Below are 20221 nucleotides of genomic sequence, written 5' to 3' on the forward strand. Positions count from 1 at the left end.
TTTGCAGTGTTGGGCACAGGCATTTGGCTTTTCCGTTCTCCCTCTTGTCTCCCGGAGTGTCTGCTGAGCCCCTGGGGTCTGTCTCTGTGTTAAATATTTTCCAGAGTGTCTTTCCTCGGTCTGTCAATCATTGAGAACCTCCTGGAGCAGCCTAAGGTGTGTGGAAAATGGACATGGGGGGAGTGGCAGGCCCTAGCTGGGAACAGTGCCTGGTGGCAGCACATGCCACCCTGCCCAGCACCCCTCCTCCTGCAGCACTCTGAGCACTGGGCAGATGTGAAAATCTCGTCAGTTTCCATTGTGTGGTGGACCCTAAACACATCCCAAGTCAAGAGAGCAGGAGGCAGTTGTGCAGCGGGCTCGCCGCCTGGGCAGCAGAGAGACAGGGTTCTTGGCCCAGAGACCACAGTCAGGGCAGGGAGGGGTTTGGAAAGCTGTTGGGGTAGTGTGCTCCCGGTCCCGAGACCAGTGGGCGTGATGCTCGCACACCCCATGGGCCCTGCTGTGGAAGATCAGAAAATATAGTGTGTGCGTCAGTGTCCAGAGGAGGAGCGTGGACAGGAAACAGAGCTGCCCCGGCCCGAGGCGACGTGTGCCTCGGGGAGTTCCGTCCTGGGTCAGGGGTCTGCTGACAGAAGCATTCCACTGCTTCCTGTTGGCTTCTCTCTGCGGTCCGCAGGGCGGGCCATGGCTGTGGGGTGGGCAGGGGCGTGCTGGCTCTGACAGGCTCCTGATCTGCGTGGCCATTGCCGCAGGCCTGCCGGGGAAGCAGGGAGGCAGAAGTAGCGTTCCGACGAGTCATCGCTTTGAGTTTTGTCGGGACGCGGTGTGGATGTGGTTTGGCTGCTCCCTAGGGCAGGGTGAGTGCTGAGTTCTGAGCCACTTGCCTTCCAGAGGATCGTGCTTGTCAGTGAGACGCAGCAGTGAGAGTAGGTCCTGGGGAGATGAAGTGGTTAGCTCTGCAGGCCCCTGTGCCTTTGGGGGGGTCACAGTTCTGTGCCTGGCATGCCACTTCCTGCCTGACTGTTCCCGAGTTCTCAGCACTGTTTGCTCGCAGTAGCTCTCCAGTGCCAGGACGAGGCTGCCAGGATAGGGCTTCTCTGATGGGCGGAGCGTGCTGCGTGAGTGCCCCCTGGCCCTCGGGGCCCTGCTCGCCTCCATGGCTCCTCCTGTCTTCACTGGTGTCCCCTGAGCGCTGGTGACAGTAGACCTTTGTGTTTGGGGACCTGCTGGCCTCTGCGTTGAGCTTCCTGGGCTGCAGTGCCCTCGCCACAGTGCTCTGCCACAGCAGTCCTGGGGTGAGGCGAGAGGAGCATGGCAGGAAGATGTCCGTTCGTTGTTTTCCACCGAGGAAGTCTTTGTCCAGAGAGATGAAGCTGCTGGCCAGGGCACACACGGGCACGTGGCGTAGCCCTCGTGTAGGGGAGTGGATGCCCACAGGGGGTCCCGTGGCTGCCTCTTCCTGCTAGTGCTTCCAGTGAGGAAGTGCAGAAATGTCACGCAGTCCAGAGCACTTGGGTGGTATTTTTGTTCATTCCTTCAATTTTATATTGAGTTGATCTTTGAAATGAAGCCAGTGTCTTTGGTTATAAAATATGCCAATGGGCCTGGTGCGATAGCCTAGTGGCTAAAGTCCCCACCTTGCATGCCCTGGGTACCAGTTGTGTCCCGGCTGCTCTGCTTTCTGTCCGATCAATCAATCAATCAATCAATCAATCTTTATATGTACTTGTGTGTGTGTATACACACTCTACCAGCTAACTCCCAGGGCTGGCCTCTTTACACAAGCAGTACCAGTCTTGCCCACTGGCACTGTGGTGTTACTGATAACTGGGGAAAACCAAGTATTATTAAAATTTTTAAAAATGATTTAGTCGTTTGAGTGACAGGGTTGGGAGGAGAGAATGAGAGAGAGCCATTTTCTCTCTGCTGACTGATTCCTTTAAATGACCCCCAAAGCCAGGAGCCTGGAGCTCCACCGGGGTCTCCCGCGTGGGTCCCCGGGCTGAAGCAGGTGGGCCATCTCCTGTTGCTTCCCCAGGCGCGTGCTCAGACAGGGGGTCAGAGCTGGAGCAGCTGCTCTGATCCCTAGGCTGGCATTGTGAGTGATGCCTCACTCTCGTCCACAGTGCCAGTCTCTGTTACTGAAATTCTGACCCTTTTTCTTTAATCTGTTTTTAAAAAGATGTAGTTATTTTTATTGGAAAGGCAGATTTCCAGGGAAGAGACTGGGGAGAAAGATGTTCCATCCACTGCTTCACTCCCCAAATGACCACAACAACCAGATCTGAGCCGATCCAGAGCCACGAGCTCTGCCGGGTCTCCCACGCAGGTGCAGAGTCCCAAGGCTTTGGGCCGTCCTCGACTGCTTTCCCAGGCTATAGGCAGGGAGCTGGATGGGAAGCAGAGCAGCTGGGACACAAACCAGCATCGTAATGGGATGCCAGGGTATGCAAGGTGAGGACTTTAGCCACTAGGTTACTGCACCAGGCTTTTTTCTTTAATCTTAGGCTTAGTAATTTTTCCTCATTGTAGTTTTTCAAGAAGAAGGACCCTGGTTGTGTAGAGTCATGAAGTCTTAGTCTTGGCAGGCGGTGAGATGCTTTCTGCTACCTCGTCCCCAGCTCCTAGGATGTGTCTAGTGGGTTTGGGAGCAGTGAGCAAAGCTGGCCAGCCGTGGGGCTGTGCCCTGAAGCTGGACACGTTGCGTTGGGTGGGACCCCATGCCTGCACTCTAGGGCCAAATTCAGGGGTCAGAGAGGAAGACTGTCCTGCACAGAGCCCGCTGGCTCCGGAATCCACTGACTCGGCAGAAGGAATGTGTTGGCGCTCAGATAAGATAAGTGGAGGAGAGGGCGTCCATGTCCCAGGTTGCCGGGCTGGGTCAGCGCTGCGAGGCTGCAGGGAGTGGACGGTGAGCAGGCAGTCAGGTGACATCTCTGTGTGCCCTGGTGCAGGGGCCGCCATGCCCCCCTCCTGCACCTCCGGGGTTATCACACTGTCGGCCAGGTTGGCTCCTGGTGACGCTGCAGCGGCTGCGTGGGCGGGAGACGGGGAGGAGAATGAGATGGGTGGAAGACAACAGATGTTTAGAAGTTAAAGAAACTGCACATCTGTTTGAGAAGCTGGTCTGGAATTAGGCGAGTGCGACGCTAAGACCTGACTGGTCTGAGAAGTTGACCGCCAGCCACTCCCTGGCTGCACCACGGGGGCTGACCCCACCTGGCATCTCAGCGGCGTGGCTGCCCTCACTGAGAGAAGCACCGCTGCTGTCCAGCTCTGGGGGCAGAGCCTCTGACCATGTTCACGCGCCCTTGGAGACTCCCTGTACACACTTACCACAGTGTTGGGATTGCTGATTTGTGTCTCCCACTAGACTGTGGACACGCACACGTGGCCATCCTGACGGCACAACCTTAGTAGAGCTTTGCTGAAATGGTCAAAATCCCTTCCTCTTTGAGAGACTACCCTTGTCTTGGTGAATAGGAAGTTGTGTCTCATTTAGAGTGAAGTTGGCATGAGACTACCTGCTTGTCGAGCGGTGGGTGTGGCTGTGGGTGTGACAATCGGGTAATGCTCACAGGGCTCTCCGTGCGCTGAGACGCAGCAGCTCCGAGCGGGGCAGACAGAAACACTTCCAGCACCTTGGAGATCCGAGAGGCACCGCGTGCCTGCCTGACTGCCCGTGGGGGCGGACCGGCACTGCACGAGTTAAAAAGCCCCGAGGCTGCAGCTGCCAGGAGCTGGGCCCTGGAGGCACCGTGGGTTGTAGTATGCATTTATGTTGGAATGTTTAATTCAGATTTTAGATGTACATCCCAAAAGTTAGGAAGCATCTGTAGTAAGCCAAGGTATATTTTCACGTCAGTGTTAGGAGCATGATTCTAAGCTAATTAATGCACTAATGCAGTGGCTGCCCCTCGGTAGCTGCAGTTCTCTGCGGTGCAGTTCTGTTGGACCCTTTCGCTGCTGAGAGTTCTGCCGGGGCCGCGTCTGCAGCGTGCAGCAGGCCTCGAGAGTTAGAGGGCACACGCTGCCATTTACACACTCATTCCCAAAGGCTGAGCACAGCCGAGGCCAACGTCAAGCGCTTCTCCCAGGTCTTCCACATGCATGAACCAAGCCGCAGGGTCTCTCCTGCTGCCTCCCAGGTGCCTCAGCAGGGAGCTGGGTGGGAAGTAGAGCAGCCAGGATGCCAGCCTGCTGCACGTGTGGTATGGCCGTCTCCCCTGGTTGGGTGTGAAGTGTGTGTCTTCCAGCAAGCACACGTGGCGTGGACGGGGGCACTCACTTCCTCCACTGAGCAAATGGATGTTCTGGATAGATTTCATTCTTTGTGAAATCCAAAAGGAAGAAAAACTCTGCAGGTTCTAACTTTAGGAAGAAGAAAAGCCAGATGACGCCCTGGCAGGCCTTACCTTACAGTGACAGGTTTCATGTAAAAACGGGCAAAAGACACGAAGTTGAACACTGACGTTCCCACCGTTCATTTTGCAGAGTAAGCGCTGGTGCCTGTGGAGCAGGGAAGGAGAGTGGAGTGGCCTGCAAGTGTGGCCCTGATGCTTGGGGGCCCAGCCAGTCCCATGTCTGAGATGCCCACTGCTGTGCTGTTCTAGGGTTGGACTGGAGCTGTGGGGAGGCGGTAGTTTGGGTCCCTGGTCAGGTTCTTTGTCCTGGGTGGACATGGTGGACACTGGGAACCGAGGCAAGAGGCTGGACAGGCAGGTGTGGGTGAGGGGGTGTCCTAGTAGGAGCCTCCGGCTTCGGGGACGTGTACAGTGCTGTGTGCCTCCTGCACTTGCTCAACCATGCAGAAGAGCCAGGCTTGCAGGGTCCTGGCCGGGGCGGGAGGTACCTGTGGCTTCTCAGGTCCCCAGCTCTATTGGGCTGCTCATTTCTGGCTGCCTGTGAGCAGAAGGCATCCAGCCCAGCACTGTGCAGGGCAGCAAGGCCTCCGCAGCCCTCTTGCTGGCCGCTGCCCATAGTTGGGTGCCAGCCACACATGGCTGTGATTTTGGTCGCTGCTGCCTGTGAGGCTAGAATTGGTTGGTTTTCTCTGAAGGACGGAATTGGATTTATCAGGCCTGGAGTATGTGGCAGGTGTGGGGCGCTCTGGGCACAGCTATGTTCTCGGTCCATAATGTGAGCTTTTGTGTTTCACAAGCGGCTCCGTGAAGCCACCCAGGCCCAGAGCCACTGGATCTTGTCCACTGCAGCCTCCATGGGAGCTGGGTGTTTCCAGCAGGAGCCCCTGGGCAGAGGGGCAGCAAAAGATGCACCTCCAGAGTCTCCACCACGGAGCTCATCTCTGCCGCCCTGCTGGGCACTGTGCCTAGGCCCTGCCCTTGACCGGGATGTGTCAGGCCTGGCTGGTGTGGTTAGCGTGAGCACTTGAGCTGCTGGGTGAGGTCCTGGCTTGAGCTGTACCCCACTGCACCCTGATGCTTGGGCATATGCAGCCCATACTTTCCACCTAAGAGAATCAGCAGCTTGTACTGCATGCTCCTGCCAGCCACCTTACCTGCTCTGAGAGGGCACGGCTCTGCCATGGGTGGGGGCAGTGTCCCCGGCTCTGCCGTGCATGGGGGCAGTGTCCCCGGCTCTGCCGTGCGTGGGGGCAGTGTCCCCGGCTCTGCCGTGCATGGGGGCGGTGTCCCCGGCTCTGCCGTGGGTGGGGGCAGTGTCCCCGGCTCTGCCGTGGGTGGGGGCAGTGTCCCCGGCTCTGCCGTGCATGGGGCAGTGTCCCCGGCTCTGCCGTGGGTGGGGGCAGTGTCCCCGGCTCTGCCGTGGGTGGGGGCAGTGTCCCCGGCTCTGCCGTGCGTGGGGGCAGTGTCCCCGGCTCTGCCGTGGGTGGGGGCAGTGTCCCCGGCTCTGCCGTGCATGGGGGCGGTGTCCCCAGCTCTGCCATGCATGGGGGCAGTGTCCCCAGCTCTGCCGTGGGTGGGGGCAGTGTCCCCGGCTCTGCCGTGGGTGGGGGCAGTGTCCCCGGCTCTAGCACTTAGCAGGAGATCATATTCCATCTTACACATTTGCTGTTTCTGGTGGAAAAGTGGGAGGGAGGGACACAGTTTGTTTCAAGTTGCATGCTAAGCATTACGCTGGTCTGAGTGGAGCGTTGCTTCATACGCTGACAGACTGTAGTTGCGCCATCAGTGTCAAGTCTGACTTACACTGTGGGAGATAAGAGGAAGGTAAATGTCTCAGCAGGATGTTTGCTGCTTCTTTATGTGATACCTGAGCCCCAGACCAGGACTGCGCTGACCTGCTCCTGAGATGTGAAGTGGGGGTCCCTGCGTTTTTCTGCTGGTGGCATCTGTGAGAACCCCGAGTCTCTGTGTGCAGAGGGCCTTTGTGTATGTAAACCCGTCTGTGGTTCCCGTCTCTGAGCCTGAGGCCTGACCTGTCCATCTCCTCCCATTGCGCACACACAGGGCATGCACTGGGCATGTGTTGGGTACACACTGCGCACATGATGGACACATGCTGGGCACACACTGGGCACAGGTTCTGCTGCTCTTGCTCAGCCTCAGAACAATCTTGCCTTTTTGCTTTGCTTCCCGATAGCTGCTTACCCAGTGATGTTTCTGTGGAGAGCAGGAAGCGGTCCCATGGTGCCCCTGCTGTCACTTCCTGAATCCCAGGGAGGGTCTTGCATAAAAACCATCATTCATTCTTTGAATCATCTCCTTCATTCTTTGTGTGGTGCCTTTGCTTTGCTGTGGAGAGAAGTGCTGGGCTGTCAGTTCTTGGTTGGAAGCCAGGCTGCGACGTGGGCCCTGAACTCATGACCTGAACCTCAGGCCCGCGCTGGCCCTGCTAGGATGTGAGCTCTGCCTTCAAACTCTGCCCTCCCACTGGGAGCACGGCCTGCAGCGTCTGTGCCCGTCCCGCTCCGTGGGTGTGGCACAGCTGCTTTCTTTCTGCTTTGTATTTCTCTTCTGCGAGTTCCTTTTTTTTTGGTTCCTCTTCCCTCTGGCATTCCTTTGCATTGGAAATAGTCAGCAGGGTCTGAGCTCCCTCTCACTCGTGGGAACCCTCTCTTCTGGCCCACCTGTTTTGAGTTCTCGCTGTCTCAGGACATCCTGGGTGCATGGGGGCCCCGCAGTGCTCGTGGCCCTGGGCTGGACCTGTACAGTATGAGTGACGACTGAGTACTCCATCCCCAGTGCCACGTGCTGGCAGAGTCAGTGTAGCCACCACACATGGACTGCCCTCTGTCTGCCCACTCCAGGGTGCCAGAGGGCTCAAATGGGGGCACTTGTCTCCCGGCAAAGCCAGAAACCGTGATCACCCCCCGTCAGCTCAGAGGCAGCTGCTGCAGGCGGCCATGAGCTGCCTCAAGGCCTTGATTCGGCATGGACGTGATTCGGCATCTTCATCCACCAAGATGTAGAGCATCATTCCCCCGGATCTGTTAGAGGTGTGAGGTGGGCCTTGGGGATGAGGGACATGGATGAGGTGTGGGGTGGGGCATTGCCCTGCCATGTCCAGAGGCCTGACTGCAGCCCTGGCACTGAGTGCTCTCCCTGGGTCACCCCTCCCTGTGACCCAGGACCCAGGACCCGCAGCTCCTTGGTGGTCCTCTTCTGAGGGTGGAATCCTCAGCACGGTGGCCAGCACAGTGACCTGCACACGCCGTCCCCATCACCAGGATGTCATCGTGACCCCTGGTTTGCTAGTTGACTTCCCGCCAGTGCTCAGATGCCGCTTTGCCCTCCTCTGCTCCAACTGGCCTCTGGACGAACTTAGAGCCCAGCCCACAGCCGAGGGGCTTGCCGTCCCCCTGGTCAGGGTGACCTGTGCTCTGCACTATGTGGCTTTGATGCTGAGTTAGAGCTCACGTGGTTCCCTTATTTTGTAGTCAGGAGGAGACACGGAGGGCTTGGCACGTGTGTCAGTGACGCAGCAGGAAGCTCGTGCCTCACCTTCTGACCTCGTGAGTCAGCCCTCTGTTGCTTTTAGAGGGGATGCCATAGGGCTTAGTTCCCCTGAGACTCATGCTGCGCTTCAAATCGGTGTTTAGGGTTGATCCTGACTTAGCATCCGAGGCCCACAGTCTGTTTCCGCCTTGGAAGCAGTCTGAGCCCAGTCTGAGCTGGCTCTGCCAGTCAACACATCTCTTCCAGGGAGGAGACCTGGCCGTGTCTACCATGATTGCAGGGCCCACTCTAGGCCTCCTACCCTGTGCGCTGGCGCGGCTCCATCCTGCTGCCTGGACTCGTTGGCCCAAGGTACTTAGGCCAGGTGACTGCGTGTGCGCCCTGGTCCTCTGAGGTCTGCACACCCTTGGCCAACCCGCCTCTTCCGGGGCGTGCTCTCAGCAGTCCCGGTGGGAAGGGGTTTGCTGACCCGCTCTGCTGCCCACCCCATCCTCCATCTAGGTTCAAGTGGCCCGTGTGTCAGAGGGGCTGAGGGCCACATGGGCATGCATCTTTCACCCCGTCCCTGCCCTTTGTTCACAAAAGAAAGAGGGCTTTGTCTTACCATGGTGTCGGTGTGCGTGGGAACCCTCTTGTCCTGCCTCAGTCCCGTGGGAACCCTCCTGTCCTGCCTCAGTCCGTCCTGAGCGTCCTGAGCGTGGCTGGACACAGTAACATAGTTGCAGTCATGCTGTCTGGGCAGGTTTGTCATCAACAAGAAGTGCTTTCAGAACCAGTTCTCTCGCAGTTACTTTGTAGTTGAACTTGTTTGTGTGCTAGTTTTGGCTGCCCCAGATAAGAGTGTGCCCTGGGCTCTGAGCCCTGGGGGTCTTGGTGGGCAGCCTTCAGTCCTCCCTGGAGGGAGAGCCTGTGGCTCAGCAGAGGGAAGCAGCTGGGAGGGGTCGAGAGGCACTGCCCTGTGCCCTCTGGCCTGTGCCTTTCAGATGGCGGCTGCCAGGCAGTGTGGGAGCCTTGGCCTGTGCAGGCTGAGGGGCTGCGTGTGTGTGCAAGCCATGCTGGCCCAGTGATGGCATGCAGTTGAACACAGCATCTTGAGGGCCTGCAGTGCTGAGGATGTGCCTAGGGGGCGCACTCGCTGCACTGTGGGCTGCTGCTCCCCACCGCCTGTGGCTGCCATCCATTTCTGTTGCTTGTGTGCGGTGCTGCTCGCAGGCCTTCCTTGAATCAGATTGGGGGAGTGAGCTCACGAGTGGCAAGCAGCTTCGCCTGCAGGCTGCTGTGATGCCATGTCTGCTCCGCCCAGAGTGGAGACTCTGGATCTAGAATTGCTCAGCTGACCACATCCCACTGGCAGGGAGTGCGGTCACTGCTGCTCACCCAAGGCTGCAGGCTCCAATAGCTAGCTGCAGTGGTCCCTTCTGGGGCCTACCTGCCTCCTGAGCCTGCAGTACCCTGGGCTGCCTGGAGCAGGGTGGAGAGAGCTCCATGAACCTCCCCTTTCCCTGGTTATGCTGCAGGCAGGTGGGGGCTGCCTCTTGCCTACAGCCCCACAGCCCCATAGCCCTGCAGCCCCACAGCCCTGCAGCCCCACAGCCCTGCTGCCCCAAAGCACTGCAGCCCCACAGCCCTGCAGCCCCACAGCCCTGGCCCACAGCCCCGCAGCTCCACACCCCTGCAGCCCTGCCCCACAGCCCCGCAGCCCCACAGCCCCACAGCCCCGCAGCCCCACAGCCCCACAGCCCCACAGCCCTGCCCCTCCACAGCCCCACAGCCCCACAGCCCCACAGCACAGCAGCCCCACAGCCCTGCCCCTCCACAGCCCCGCAGCTCCCATGGTCCTGCCCCATAGCTCCATAGCCCCACAGCCCCGCAGCCCCGCAGTCCTGCAGCCCACAGCCCTGCAGCCCCACAGCAGCCCTCTCCCTGCCTAGCTGGCGCAAGACAGAGGCGTGGTCAGCTCAGCCTCACTGTTGGCCAGGGTTAGAGGACACTTAGAGCCACAGAGAGAAGGGGAAAAGTGACAAAAATGAACTTGATGGGGTCCCATGACCTTGCATTTATTCTGACATTTGTAAAAATTCCTTTGGGTTGACCAATTTTTCCTTTCTTAATGAGAAAAAAAAATCTGGCAGGCAGGGAGTGACTGTGTCCCAGCCTTTGCTCCTGGAGCCAGATTCTCTCAAATTGCATCTTAGACATGCTTGGTGTTTTAAAAACAGCTGCCACGGAGCCGCCACCCGTCTGCCTGCGACTGGCATGGCGTTCATCTCAAAGCAGAACAGCCAGCCAGGAATCACTGAACTGGAACGTTCCCTATGAGCAAGAGGGGCCTGCGTGCTGGCGCAGGGGCCCACGGCCTCTGGCCTCTGCTCTCGGGGACTCTGTCTGGTCCTGTTGGGATCTCCCAGGACTTCTGAGGGTGAGGGGGCATTGCTCCTTAAGGATGGAGGCCCTGTGACCCTGTGCTGCTGTGAGATGGAGCTGGGAGCCGTGTGCACCATGCCTGCTGCTGTGGGGGGCTGTCTCGCTCTGTACACCCCACATTGGAGCTGGCTGGCCCCGTGCGAGGGTCTTGTCCCCACTGTGGGTGAGGCCTGGGCACTTTCCTTCCCCACATCTGCCCTGCTCAGAGCCCTCCCAGCAGTGCCGTCGCAGCCATCCTGTGAGTTCTCTGTTGCTCTTGAGGTGGCGAAGGTGCTTCCTGTCAAGGCCACGGCCCCACTGTGGAAGGTGTCACTTTTGCCAGTTAAAATGGTCAGGTCACGGCAGTTACGCACAGGTCTGTCTACACATAGAATTACTTTCAAGACTGAAATTCAGGAAGACCACATGGTCCTTTTTAAAGGATACAAATTGTTTTCGATGTTATTAAACTTGAAGAGTTGGTTTACAAAAAAATCTAAATATGAACATTATCTAGGGCCCAGCACGATGGCTCAGTGGCTGCATCCTCACCTTGCACACGCCAGGAGCCCACAGGGGTGCCGGTTCGTGTCCTGGTTGCTCCACTTCCCTTCCAGCTCCATCCCTGTGGCCTGGGAAAGCAGTCAAGGACAGCCCAAAGCCTTGGACCCTGTACCCATGTGGGAGACCTGGAAGAAGTTCCTGGCTCCAGATCAGCTCAGCTCTGGCTGGTGCGGCCACTTGGGGAGGGAACCAGTGGACAGAAGATCTTCCTCTCGATATTTCTTTTTCTCTATAAATGTTTTCCCAATAAAAATTAATACATTTTATTAAAGAAAAATATCTACTTTTTCTAAGTTAAATTTTGTAATCTTAGCTATTTGTCCAGTTTTTTAAATAATCTAAACTTCTGACTCAGGTGTGTGTCAGCCATAGCTTTCTGTTCAGCTGAAGGGGATTGTCTGTGATTGGCCATGTCGGTGCTGAGCTGGGCTTTCTCTGCGTGGACCAAGGTGCAGCTCTGGGCTCGGCTGCTGGAGGCCTGCCCTGGTGCGTGCATGATCTGTGATCCTTGGCCAGCAGGGCTGACTGCGAGCGAACCAGCACTGCTCGGCCACAGCTCGGGACCACGCCGCCCAGGAGGCTGAGGGGAGGTTGCTGCGTGTCTGTGCTGTGTTGGAGGCACAGGCTCAGAGGAGGCCTGTTTCTCAGTGATTCCAGGCAGGCTTCTGGTGACCAGGGCTTCCAACCCTAGCTGGGCAGTTACCCCGCCCCTGGTGGGAGTCAGCCTGTGTCCCGGTTCATCCGTGTTCAGCCCCCTCTGCTGGTGCTCGGTGTGCCTTGCAGGTTATTTTTTTGGTCCTGAAGAGTGAAGCCGTGCATCACCTGTCTAGCTGCAGTGGCTTTGCTTGGTGGGGAGGCCTGGCCCTGCTTTCTCCCAGACCCCCATGCCCCATCAGCCACTCCATATTGTCCTTGCTCCCAGAAGACATAACCAAAGTCTGTTTCCTTGATCTTAACACTGTGACTACTAACTTGTCTGCTTCCAGCTCTGTGCTGCCCCTCAATTATGGGAAAGCCGTTCTTTTAACATTTGAGAAATCTGGGGCGAGTACCCTGGTGTTGTAGTCTAAGCTGGTTGCAGGAACACTGGCATCCCTTGTGGGTTCTGGTTCTGGTTCTGGCTGCCTCGCCTCTGGCTGCCTCCCTGCTAATGCATGTGGGGGGACAGTGAAGGGTGGCCCCAAGCCTTGGGCCCCTGCACCTGTACGGGAGACCCAGGCTGCTGGCTCCCAGCTTTGTCTCCCTTGGCTGTTACAGCTGTTTGGGGAGAGAACCAGCAAATGGAAGATCTCTCTGCTTTCTCTGTCCTTCTCTGTAGCTGTACCTTTCAAGTAAATATATAAAAAATAAGAAATTCTGGAAATCTATTCAACCACCTTAATTCCTTTCTATACATTTTTCGCTTCCTAATTGAACTGTTTGTCCCCCGTTTCCTGTTTGGGAACATTGCTTTCCTGACATTAATGCTACATGCCTGACGCCTCTATAGGACAGCATTCCTGTCCCTAAACCCTGCCAGGGCCTTTCTCACAGGTGATGTTAGCTACCCAGGCCTGTGTTTGTCTTTCTCCCATCACAGAGCTGAGAAGCTGTGCTCAGTAGCTGTTGGTGGCACATGTACAGTGAGGGCTGTGTCCCTCTGTGCCTGGGGCAAAGGGCAAAGGGCAGTGGTGCTGTCAGCCGGAGCGCGGGTGCTGCAGGAGGGGTGGCCCTGCTCGGTGGTGTTCACACGCGTGTGCTGTCAGCCGGAGCGCGGGTGCTGCAGGAGATGGTGGTGCTGGAGTGGGGTCTGGGGTAGCAGAGATGTAGGTGGTGTCATTGATGGGTTATGCTTCCAAGGAAATGAACGGATGATACAGAAAGGATGGAAATAGGAGAGCATTGAGGGCCCCTTGGGGAACGTCCCATGGAGGGGTAAGAAGGTGGAGAGCTGTCAGCCCAGGCACTGCCCACTGGAATGTCGGGCGAGGCAGAGGTGGGCAGCAGGCACGGACATGGGCACGTGGGGCATTGTGGACTCTGTCGGGTGGCAGAGGTGGGCAACAGGCACGGACACAGGCACGTGGGGCATTGTGAACTCTGTCGGGCAGTAGAGCTGGGTGGCAGGCACAGACATGGGCACGTGGGCATTGTGGACTCTTCTATACTGCAGAGGTGGGCAGCGGGCACGGACATAGGCATATGGTGCCGGGCGGCAGTTTCAAGCTGTTTTCTGTTTTATGGACTTGGGAAAAAGAGTCACAGCTGTCACTGTTGGTCAGCTCAGCTTCCCAGAGCAGATAGAAGCACTCGAGCAGTCACAGAAAGGGCTGCTGGGCAGCCAGCTAGCTAACAGGAATGCCGGCTGGTGCCCTAACCCCTGGCTCTCAGGTGCCTGTGGAGTTGCTGCTGACACAGCAGCCTGGGCGGGAGTTGGACTTCCACAGGCTGCCCCAGCAGCATGACAGCACCTGCAGTCACAGGGGGGGTGGGTGGTCTGAGTGTCTCCTTCCTGAAGCCCTCATCCTCATGTCCACACCTTGCCCTGGGACTCCCTGGTGCATTTGTTTGGTCCCCCATTTGTCTGTGGAGATTTCCTCTTCCCTGCGTAGACCCTGACTCCCACGGGAGTGCAGGGGTTTGGCTGTTCCTTTGCTGTGTTCCCAGAGTCTCGCCCAGAGCGTGGCGAAGACAGGATAAACAAGCTTAGTAAGTGCGTCTGAGATGGTTCATCCATGGGCATGGGAAGTGGGGTGCCCTCCACACCCGTATGTACTTGCAGTCAGAAGTATCGCAGAGCAAGGCGGCGTTGGTGTGGCGGCGTCCTTGTCCCTCCCTCAGTGGTGCAGTGTAGAACAATTGGGCGTTTCTTCCACTCGGCGTTGTAATTCCAAGTGATCTCACACACAGGAGAGGCTGCACGTGCGTTACAAGCAACACAACATGGTTCTGTGGGGGCTTCAGTGTCTGTGGGGTCCTGGGACCCTCCCTCTGGGCGCTGAGGGGTCATGGTCTGGGAGACTGCTTGCTTTTGGAATGAGCACTACTTTTTAAAGGTTTATTTATTTTACTTAAAAATTAGAATTACATAGAGAAAGGAGAGCAAGCTCTTCCATCTTGCTGATTTGCTCCCCAGATGGCCACAGTGGCCGGAATTGGGCCGATCCAAAGCCAGGAGCTTCCTCCAGGTCTCCACGTGGGTGCAGGGTTCCGAGCACCTAGGCGGTCTTCCACTGCCTTCCTTGACTCTTAGCAGGGAGCTGGATCAGGCAGAGCAGCCTGGTCTGGCAACGTATGGGATGCTGGAGCCACAGGTGGAGGATTAGCTTGCTGTGCCGTCACGCAGTCCCTGGAATGAGCGCTTCTGTCTGGGGCTGGCATTCCAGAGCGTGCTGAGTCGTGGGTGAAAGTTGGCCCACAGTGGTCTGCTTTTAAAGGCAGAAAAGCTGTTACTGCTTGAGGAGCGTCTCCGTGGACACAAACTCCATGTGCTGCTTCAGCTGGACAGCTCTGGCCCTCTGAACCCCTCAGGGGGCCCTGTGGGAGGGCTGAGTTAGATTCTACCCTGACTGCGTTCACCACCCACCCACGCCCCGATCCCCTGGAAGGAAGCATGTCAAGCCTCACGTTATCCTTCCGCAGTCTCAGGGTCGTTGGGCCAGGTTATGGGTTGGATGCTGGTGCTGCAGTGAGCATGACGGCTTCCCAATGGGGAAGTGCCAACCTAGAAATCTGTGGCCTCGCTTCCTCGCTGACTGCTGCCCATCTGGGTGTGGGTGTCACAGGAAGTGCTGCTTGACGGCAGCTGGGTGCCGGTGGTCCCATGGGAGGGTTGAGACATGCTGGGGCTCTCCCAGCTAAGTGAGGGAGAGCCATAGAGCGCGCCCCTTGGCTCCGTGGACCAGCCCGGCCCTCTGTCCGGTGTCCTGGCCATGCTGCCGCCTGTCCTCAGAGAATCACTTTTCCACACTCCTCCCCTTGCTGTTTATGTTGAGCACAGCAGCCATGAACCCAGTTCCTTGGAAATGTCTTAGAGGTTGTGCAGGTGACCCAGGGGAAGTCGCCACCACACACGCACACAGTCCCCTTCTCTCTCTGTTCAGAAGGGCAGCGTGGCGTAGCGTTCTGCAGTCCATGCCCCTGTGCCTCCCGTACAGAACGTGGTGGCGACTTGCAGTGGACGCCAGAGCCCTGCTGCTGTCCAGGCCTGTTGGTCCATCTGCCTCAGATAAGCAGCCAGTGACTAAGCTCAGCTAGGAAGTTAAGTCACATTCCTGCAAGGGGAGATGCTGCAGTTTCTCCTGGGAGAATGCGTTTTTGAAAGTGCACAGTTGCTATTGGCAACGTGACCACTATATCTCTTGGACTTAGACACATTTGGCCCTGGTTCCTGTGGTCCCACAGCCTGGGGCCTGGTGATATGGGACCTGAACATTTGCCTTCGTGTGGTTGGGGTGACATGGAGCAGCTCTGTTACTGAGGGCTTTTCCCACTCAGCAGCACATGGAGGGACGACTGGCCAGCACTTGGGAACTGAGTCACAGCATCCGTGCTGGCCATGTGTGCAGGGAGGGGCTGACTCGCACTGCGGGCCTGCACATGTAGGACAGCGCAGGAGGGCTCTGGGCCTGCCTGTCCACCTGTCAGCCATAGGCAGCGTGCTGACCATGCTTGGGTTAGATGAGTCTGCCTTTAGGAGGCAGGTGTCAACATGGACACCTGGCACCCTGAAGCTGTAGTTTGCGAGACACATGGAGCAGCACTGACTGAGGGCTTCACTCCCGGATCCACTGCTGAGAGTCGCTGCTCCTTCAGTGTGCATGTCCTCCGGATGGAGCTGGAAAGAGCAGAGGGAGGGAAAGGGGGCCACAGAGGGGCAGGGACAGCGGCCAGAGCCGCTTGGCACAGGGCACGTTGTGTCCGTGCAGGGTCCTGCGGCACTGTTAAAACCTGGAACCCCACGGGAACTCAGCCATCCTGCGGCTTTGGTCTAGGAGGCTTTGCTGAGGGTGTGTACCCTGGCCAGCCGTGCAAGTGAGCCGGTCTGTGCTTGGGAAACTGTGTTCCTTTCATCTCTCGCCTTCGCCAGTAGGTTTCTGAGTCCTTGTGTTCCTGGAGTTGGTCCTAAGGATGTCACACTCCTACTTGTGTTTGATCACGGTGCATGCTGAGGCCTAGCGTCTTCCGTGGTTTCCCCTGGAGTTAGAGCGCGCATCAGGGCTCTGTTCCTGGCACGGTGCACACGCCTGCTGCTACAGCTGCTTGCTGTCCTGCAGTGCTCACGCCCCAAGCATGTCCTTCAGGAGCCGTCTGTCCTCTCTCACCTGCTGCTCGCATGCTGGCGTGGAGTGAATGTGGCGAGGAGTAGATGAAGGTGAGGTTGGTGCTGGAGAAGTGTGCTCTGGGTCTCCCTTGCGAGCTGAATGGCTCCTGTTGGGATATAGACACGACCCTGATGTGGCATTCTAGAATGTAATGTCATAAAACTAGGTGCTGCTAGTTTGTTTCAGTAGTAACTTTCAAGTTAAGAGACCTTAGACAATGTTCTTTTTGTTCAAGGTTTAGAAACAGGCCTGGGAAAGAGGGGAAGTTAAAAAGGCCTGCAATAAATTCTGCCTTATCTTTCATGCAGTTTTGCAGCTGCTTGCTAACCCGGGGTCTCACAAGCACACGCTCTTCAGTCTGTATGCAGACCACGCCGCGTGGACTCAACTTGATGTGGCATGCAGAGCTGCGAGAAGTGCAGCAAGCGTGAGGCCCCCTAGGCCGCTAGATTGAGGAGCAGAGCATCCAGCAGGAGTCACATGGGGGCGTACTGATGTCACAAGGTGCATCTGTCAGTGCCACGAGGTGCTTGTTACTGATGCGAGCTGTGAAGGTGGAAACGGAGCCGCGAGCAGGGGCAAGGAGTGCCTCCGTGTGTTGGCGGCCTTGCTCGCTGCTTTCCCTGGGGAGGTCGCCAGGCCAGACCCCCGTGGCAGCTCCTGGACCATGTTCTGCAAGCAAACCTTTAGAAAGCTGCTTCGGGCTGTGACATGGCCTGGAGGGGCAGGACTAAGAAGTGTAGCTAGTAGGCACCCGCGCCTCCACGGGCTCGGGAGGGCTGTTGGAGAGGCAGGAGAGGCTTGTGTCTGCGATTCACTGACCAGGGCTGGGCTCTCACCGTGTGACGTCAGGGCCCCAGCTCCCTGCAAGCAGGACTCGGCCTGGGCGATGCCTGCTCCTTTTTGCAGACCTTTGGCTTTTAGTGGCTGCTTGTCCAATTGGGAGGGGTGGCTCTGGGCTCTCCGCCCCCAGCCTTTTGAGGGTCATGGCTTCTGGACCTGCCTGTCAGTTTGGCTGTGTCCCCTAGCACTCACTCACTCTCTAGGAAGAGGACACTGTCTCTGGGCTGGAGTTGAGCTGGTGGAACCCTGAGAGGCAGGAACCAGAGGCTCCCTGGGGACAGGGGGCCAAGCGCCTGCTTGGGACCCCGTGAGTCCTCAGGGCTTCCTGCAGCCCTGGGCAAGTCATGGGTCTTCCCAGGCTGGATTTACTCCTGTGAGAAGCTGACAGTGAGAGGTAGTTTCCCTCCCAAGAGGCTCTTCATCCCGAAGGTTATTTTTATCGGGTTGCTGCAGCTGGTGTCCGGGAGGGGACGGGGTAACACCGGAGCGTTTGCCCTGTTGAGGTGCAGGTTTTGGTAAAAGGGGTTGAGAGGAACAAGGAGGTGAAAGGGTAGGGGCTTCCATTTTCCCAGCAATGTTTTCTTGTGTTTGCACAGTGCAAACTCGCTTAGCACCTTTGAGACAGCTTCCGGCCACTGTGTGAGTTTGTTACTCCCTCAGCAGCACCCTGGACAGCCAGGTGCGGACAGGCACGGGTAGGCAGTGGAGTACCCACATGGCAGCCTGCATGGCAGGAAGCCAGGGTGCGACTATACCCTGGCCTGCCCGAACGGGTTAGGGTTGCGTGTCATTTGGGGGCAGTCACCACGAGGGAGGGTGTTGTAAGAACTGAACCAGAAAGTGTGCTTGACAAACACTGTGGGAACATGAAATTTAAGGTGAAAATAAAAACTCAACAGGGATAGGCTTTGGGGACAGAATGTGCTGGAGAGCTGGGTCCGAGCTGGCTCCGCTTCTGGCCGGCCTCCTGTGGTGTGCCTCTGGGAGCCGGCAGACAGTGGCCCCTCTGCTGGGAGCCCGGATGGAGCTCCTGGGGAACAAGTAGGTGGGAGATTCGTGTCTGTCGCAAATGGAATGGTTTGTATTTTTTATTTTGATTCAAATTTATTATGAGAACAAGTCTGATAGACTTTGTAAAACCTGTTTTTTTCCTTTTTCCTGTAATTCTTTTTTAAATTTTAAAAAAATTTATTTTTAATATTGTTTGCAGAGGTGAGCGAGATGCATGCCCGTGGGGGTCTCCGATAGGGTAGGGAGGGTCAAGGCGTGGAGGAAGGTGAGTGGACCACGTGTTTTCATTTTTTTCACTTGTGCCCACAGAGAAGTGGGGGCTGTTCCTTGCTGCCACACTGCAGCAGCACCGGGGCGGGTGGGGCCTTTGATGATGCTTAGAGACCCCGGGGTGGGGAGCAGTGTCCCGAGGGCTCCCTGGGCTGGTGTCAATAGTTGTGAGATGCTGTCTGCTTTGCTGCACCAGGGTTAGAAAATCTTTCCGAGGGCTGTTGGCTGAGCAAGTCCATCTTCGTGCATGCACAGGCCCAGGAACATGCGGCAAAGCTGGACAGGAGACTCGGCCAGGAGAGCCGTCCACCCTGCTCTGCCTTCCTTCCTCTGGCAGGACACACGATGTGCATCCAGACACGCCGTCCACGGCACAGACATCAGCAGCCGAGGAGGCTCACTCCCACGTGCTTCAAGACCACACGTCCTGTGATCGGCCCTGGTTTTTCCCTGTGATTTGAGTCTGACGGTCTATAACTGGGGAGTCCCCCAACAAACTTCACCTGGGATCACCTCAGACTTGATTCCCGTGTGCACAAGCCAGTGAGTGCAGTGTCAGATCCGCTCTCTCCAGTGTGTGCAGCTGCCTGGGCAGTTCCACCTCCAGCCGCATCTCACATGGACTGGTGGATGCTGCAGTCCACCCTAGCCCACACGTATGCCAAACGGTGCTGCTGCGTCAGTCTGGCCTGCCCTCAGCCCTGACTCTCGTGCTTACCAATGAGAGCTGCCGCCCAGCGAGGGAGTGCCCACAGTTCCTCTACCAGGCCCACTCCCAGCCCAGATCTCACTCCTGTCATAGGGTACTGCGGCCCAGCCTGACATGACTCACACCCAGTCCTGGCAATGGCCAGCTTGTGGTATGTAACCATTCTGACTGTTGTGCCTCCCAGCGGAAGCTTTTGGCCTAGCCAGCGAGTTCCCCTAAGTCTACTCCTATCTGACAGGTGCCACAGCCAGCTTGGTGCGGTCTCCCCTTAGTCCTGGCCTTTGCGTGTGTTGGCGGGTCCTGCAGCCTGGTCCAGCCCAGCCTACTCCCAGCCCTGGCTCCCACAATGTCAGGGGAGTTCTGTGGTCCAGCCTAGCTCAGCGTGTCCCCACCCCAACTCTCCTTGCAAACCAGCAGGTGTTGCAGTACTAAAGTCCCCCACAGAATCGTCCCCATATCCAGTTCTCTCGTATTCTGTTGGATGCTGTGGCCCAGCCTGACACAGTCACAATGCCTGCTCCAACACTCATGGTTGGTTAATGCAGCCAAGCTCAACCAGCTATTCCCCCAAGCCCCAACTTTTGTAAATGACAGCAGGTGATGTTGTTTACCCAGCCCAGGTTTCCCACATGGGTGGGTGCCTTGGCCTGACCTAGACATGCCCTCCCATTTACCCCCTCTAAACCACTCTGTCTCAGCTCCCTCGCCTATCTGCAAGTGCAGTGGCCTGGTCTGCGAGAGACCCAGAAGTCATTCCTCCCCTGTCAAACAGCTCTCAGCCACTCCCACTCCAGTATGTCCCCAAGCCCCTTCCCTGGGCAGTCTGCAGCCCCTGCCCCATTCTCATCACACTCCTGCCTGGGGACCAGGTGGCTGTCCCCACATATCTTAAAAAACAGACTAGGCAGCTCTGCTGGCACACTGGCATAGTTAACACAGCTTTGGCATTAACCAGGCCCAGCATGCCCACCAGCTGCTGGCTGCTCTTCTCCCAGCCGTGTGACCCTTGCCTAGCTGTGCGGCGTCCTGATAGCTTCTTAAAAGGTCTGCTTCTGCAGTGCTGAATCGATACCCAGGCACTGATTTCCCGGTGCTTCCTCAGAGCGCTCTGACCCTTGTTTTCCTCCCCTTTCTTGAGAGCACAAGGCTGGCTCTGTTAGAAGTCATTCAGTCCGGGAGGAGAGCCACTGCCTCGGCACGTCTGCCCGAGGTGTGCACAGATGTGCCCGTTGCTCCTC

At 57.3% G+C, this 20221-nt stretch overlaps 1 protein-coding gene across 1 annotated transcript in view; it reads left to right on the plus strand.

Annotated features, from left to right (window-relative positions):
- Positions 1-20221, plus strand: part of RGL1 (ral guanine nucleotide dissociation stimulator like 1) — a 138399-nt gene that overhangs the window by 69666 nt on the left and 48512 nt on the right. The gene's annotated exons all lie outside the window — the stretch shown is intronic.

The sequence above is a fragment of the Ochotona curzoniae genome, unplaced genomic scaffold, assembly GCF_017591425.1.
Source record: "Ochotona curzoniae isolate NIBS_2020 unplaced genomic scaffold, NIBS_Ocur_1.0 contig_430, whole genome shotgun sequence".
NCBI lineage: Eukaryota > Metazoa > Chordata > Mammalia > Lagomorpha > Ochotonidae > Ochotona > Ochotona curzoniae.